The 5,351-nt window shown below is 30.9% G+C and overlaps 1 pseudogene; it reads left to right on the forward strand.

Annotated features, from left to right (window-relative positions):
* Nucleotides 1-4,971: 4,971 nt before the first annotated feature.
* Nucleotides 4,972-5,090, forward strand: LOC120589438 (uncharacterized; annotated as a pseudogene).
* Nucleotides 5,091-5,351: the final 261 nt, after the last annotated feature.

Here is a 5,351-nt window from a genome sequence, read left to right on the forward strand (position 1 = left end):
TTGTTTCTCTTTTGCTAGCTGCATTGCTGCTACATTCAACAAACAGCAAGCACTAGAGGAAGAGAGACTGAAAATCTGAAGGAATTTGAGTGGTCATAATATATCTAATTTGCTCACCATTCTTCTCAGTGTCACACTAGTAATGATTCTTACTCGCTGTGGACAGGTAGTTAAAATGGTAACTGTTTTCAATTTCTTGTTAGCACTAGCCAGCTGGAGCCTCATCCTAAATGGTATAAGCCAAGCTCTATATGGACACTTCTAAGCTTGTCAAACAGCAGCACTTGTGGAAAGTGACCTCTACTCATGGAGCTGAACCTTATATCTGTGGGACCACTTTCCCAAGATGCAAGTTCTAATGACTTTAACCACTTCCTTTTGTTCTCCCAAAACTCTAAATGTAGTAGTTATTTTCTGAAGTTATTACTTTGTGCTGTCTTTGTATTTTAGTTTTCTTTTTTCAGTTCAAATTTTTAAATTACCATATTATTTCTTATCTGTTAAAAATTTCCAGTTTTAAATAAGATTTGTAGAGAACTGAAAAGAGAGTTCCTCACATCCTTATTATAGGACAATGGATGAACAAGCTGAGACATAATGACCTTTTGAGCACATGAGGTGACTGAAGTCATAGAGCAAACAACTAGATTGAAATCTGGAGAGACATACCTGCAAGGAGAAATAAGATCAGAGCACTGAATGACCTATGACAAATACCACTGAAGACTAAATAAATTGATAAGAAGATTCAGGAAAAGATTATTAAAAATTGCTAAACACTGAGTATGGACTGATATGAGAGTGAGAAGTCTCTGAGGGCTGTAGTTAAAGGGGATTCACACCCTCTTACAAACTTTTCCTACAGGAACCTCTCAAGGTACTCATAAGTACCTCTCAAGGTATATCCCTCTCAAGGTATTTCAGAGACTCTTGGTAAAATTTTTTCCAGGATACTCAGTGCTGGCTAAAGAAGAACAGTTGCCAATGCCCAAACCAATGTCCCCTACTGTTAAAGAAAAATTTCACTGACATATTAAAAACCACAAAGTCAACATTATTTAAGATCATTATAAATGGGGGTCAAGAATATTGCAACAAGTAAGAGAGACTGAATTCAACTTTACTGGGGAAAGAAAAGAAGTAGAAGGGATTTAAACATGGGGTGAACACAGGAAAAATTCTGGAGGACTTTAAAGAGGATGTGATCAATGTGATTAGGCCATCTGTGTTTGTTAATCGGTTCTTATTAAAGCTAGGGTCCCATGCTCTCAAAGAAATTGAGAAATAGGGTTACTATTTTTCTTGATGATTAAATTTCAAAGAGATGGCCCCCAGATTCTTGAAAAAGATATTCCAGGGTTATAAACCTGGCAAGAGGATGGAAGAGATTTTACATCTTAGGGACAGAGAAAGAATTAATAATTGCAAGTTTTCTAAAGTAAATGATCTAAGGTCCACGGTCTAATATCAAGGAGAAGTCTTTCTAAAGTTTAATCACAATGAGGTGAACTTTAAGCTCTATGGTTACTATCAACTGCTGTCATCACACCAAAAAAAAGAAAGAAAAAGAAAGAAAAAGAAAAAAGCCTTAATCTGTAGGAGAATACACAAGAAAATTATAGTCAGGAATACTAAGGGAAACTGACTATATCTGTGGGACAGGAACAAAAAAAATAAAAGCTCTACCATTGGGGGAAGGGCAATGATACATGGCTATATTTGGCAGAGGAGCAGGAGTAATTTTGAAAGCCACATTTCCAAGATATACTTTCAGAGGACCTACCTAAGACTGTGGTTTAATCAGTACATCAGAGAATGTCCTCACTCCTATGCTCTTCCCAGCATGTCAACAAGAGTCAAAGAAAATTAATGATTTAGTATAACTGGAAACACTGGAAGAGACAGATTATCTCCAGTAGGGGGAAAAAAAAAAAAAGATTCGAAGTCAAGCAGGAAGAGCCAAAACCAAGCAAAGAGTAAATGGTAAATAAGCCCAACTCTTGTATTTATTAACATAAGCCCCCCAAAATGGTCATGCAGAAAAAAAAAATAGCATTCAAGTCTAAAATTAATTTTACACTGCTGTCCACTGTTTGATTAAAACATATTTGGCTCCAAAAATATGCAAGGTATATCTAAGGCAAGAAAATACTAAGTCTGAAGAGACAAAGCATTGATTAGAACAAGACTGAGATGTGAAACAAATGTTTCACATCTATCAAAGTGAGAATTTAAAATAAACAGGATTAATGTGTTAAAGGCTCTTACTCAAAATGGTAGGTAACATGCAAAATTAGAAAAGTATTTAATCCAAAGAGATAGAATCAATAAAAATGAATCAAACGGGAATGCTAGAAAAAATATATATCCACAAGAATGAAAATAAAGAATGTCTTTGACAAGTTCATTAGTGAATTTGACACCACTGAGAAAAAAAATTAATGAGACTAAAGGTAGATCAACAGAAATTATACAACTTGAAATGTTAAAAGTGGAAAAAATAAAGTGAGCAATACATTCAAAATTGTACAACAATATCAAATAGTCTAACATATGCATACTTGGAACCTCAGAAAGAAAAGAAAGAGAGAAAAAGACAAAAGAAATATTTGAAGAAATAATAAACAAGAATTTTGAAAAACTATTGACATTTTCTGAATTCTATGTCCAAATATCTTAGAGAACATCAAGGAAGAAAAATACTAAAAGAAAAACAAATAAAAATACTTAATCATATCATATTCAGTCAACTGAAAAACAAAGTCAGAGAAATGCTGAAAGTAAAGAAAAAAAAGTACACATTATCTACAGAAAAATCAGCATAAGAATTACAGCTGACAACTTGCTCAGGAATCATGCAAGCAAGAAGTTGTTACTTTTAAGTAACAACTTTAAAGGCTTTAAAATTCCCTGCCCACTCAGAATCCTATACTCAATAAAAATTTCCTTCATAAGTTATGGAGAAATAAAGATTTTCTGAGACAGGCAAAAACTGAGGAACTCCATTGGTAGCAGAAAGATTATACTAGAAAAGTAAAAGCAAGTTCTTTTGGCCAAAGGAATATAATATAGTCCTAAAAAATTGATTTTATGTGAATAAATGAAGAGTTTTAAAAATGGAATAAATTAAAGTAAAATGATCTTTATTCATTTTTTATTTTTCTAAAAGATACTTGAGTGTTTGAAAAATTTTTTAAGTGTGTTGTGTGCTTATAGCATACATAAAAGTGAAAAGGTTGAAAAATAGCCAAATGATAGATGAGAGAAATTGGGAATATATTGTTATAAAGGCCTTATACTACAAGTGAAGTGTAGATCTAGATTGTTTAAAGATTTATATTGGAAATCCTGGGAAACCACTAAAAAGTTATAAAAAATATAAAATAATTCAATATAGAAGATAAAACTGAATAGTAAAAAATGCTCATGTAAATACAGAGGAGGCAGAGAAAAGTGGACTAAAGATAGAAGGAATAATTTAAAATAAAGTCTAAAATCTAGAAATATGGTATATTTCAATCTAACTACATTAAAATTATTTTAAATGAGATGTTCTAAATTCATTAGTTAAAAGACAGAAATGTTCATATATAAAAATGTGAGACAGGTCTATACTACTTATAAGAAATATACTTTTAATATAAAGACACAAAACCATTAAATATAAAAAATGGAAAAAAGATATACTAACACTAATCAAAGAAATCTGAGGTAGCTATGTTAATTTCATAGAAAGAAGATTCAGAACAAGTAATATTAGCAGGGATAATAGGTATATTTCATACTGATAAATGGGTCAATCCTCCTAAATTAGCATACACCTAACAAGAGAGCTTCAAAATACATGAGGCAAAAACATAAGTGAAAGAGAAACAGAAAATTATATAATGATAATTTAAAGCATTAACACTCTTATCTGAAAAAATGATAAAATAAGTGGTAAAATATCAATATGTCTAGAGATAAATTATATAAGATTATCAGACAATGACAATGACATAAAAGAACACTGTACCCAAAAGTAGCTGAGTATACATTATTTTAAAGAGTATATTAATGTTCGCCAAGACAAATTCTGGGCAATGAACACTAAACAAATATGAAATAATAGAAATTGTCTGAAATAAGTCATCAGACATAAACAGCTAAACTTAGAAACCAATAGAATACCTGAGAAATCTCCAAATATTTGAATATTAAGCAAAACACTTCTAAATAACCCCAAAGTCAAGAAGTATATCTAATGAAAACTAAAAAATACTTTGAAATAAATAAAAATAAATATACGACATATTAACATATAAAACAGATCACTGCTTAGAGGGTAATTTACAAAATTAAGTGCTTATATTAGAAAGTAAAATTTTCAATTACTAATCCAAACTTCCCATTTAAGAAACTAGAAAAGGAAGAACAAGTTAAATGCAAAGGAAAAAAAGGAAGAAAATAATAATTAAACTAAAAATCAATGAAATTGCCAAGAAAATGAAATAGAGAAAATTAATGAAATCAGAAGTGGGTTCTTAGAAAAGATGAATAAAACTAATACCCTTATCTAGGCTGATCAACCATTAGAACACCATCACCATCACCACCAAATATATATTTCACAGTATTAAATATGAAAGAGGGGATAGCTCTGCTGAGCCCAAACATTCAAACACATAATAAGGAAATACAATGAATAATTTTATGCTCATAAATATGAAAACCTGGATGAAACATGTCAATATTTGAAATAAATATTCTATCAAATAAATATATTACCAAAAGTATATTCAAGAAAGAAAAGATAATCTGAAGAGACCTGTATCAATTAAAGAAATGAACATAGACAAATCTTCAACAACAAAAACTTTTAACAAAATATTAACTAATAAAATATAGCAACATGTAGTTTGAATAATGTATTTGCAACCAAGTGGGTTTCATCCCAGGAATGAAAGGCTGCTTCAACATTTGAAATATCAATCCTATGGCCATACTACCCTGAACAAGCCCAATCCCATCTGATCTCAGAAGTTAAGCAGGGTTGGGCCTGGTTAGTACTTGGATGGGAGATCACCTAGGAAAACCGGGTGCTGTAGGCATAAAAATAGCAAAAAAAATAAGGAATTGTAAGCTGACAAGGTCCTTGCAATCTGTGAGGTCACCCAAGGGTTGTCTCGCCTAAAAAAAAAAAAAGAAAGAAAAAAGAAAAGGAAAAAAAAATCGATCAAAATACTTCACCATTTTAAAGATTATATCTACAATCATTTCAATTGATGTAGAAAAAGCACTGTAATATCCATTATTGGTTAAAAAATAAAATTAAAAAAATTAAAAATTTTAGAAAAATAGGAACAAAAGAA

This window comes from Pteropus medius, unplaced genomic scaffold (assembly GCF_902729225.1).
Source record: "Pteropus medius unplaced genomic scaffold, Ma_sr-lr_union100, whole genome shotgun sequence".
Lineage (NCBI taxonomy): Eukaryota > Metazoa > Chordata > Mammalia > Chiroptera > Pteropodidae > Pteropus > Pteropus medius.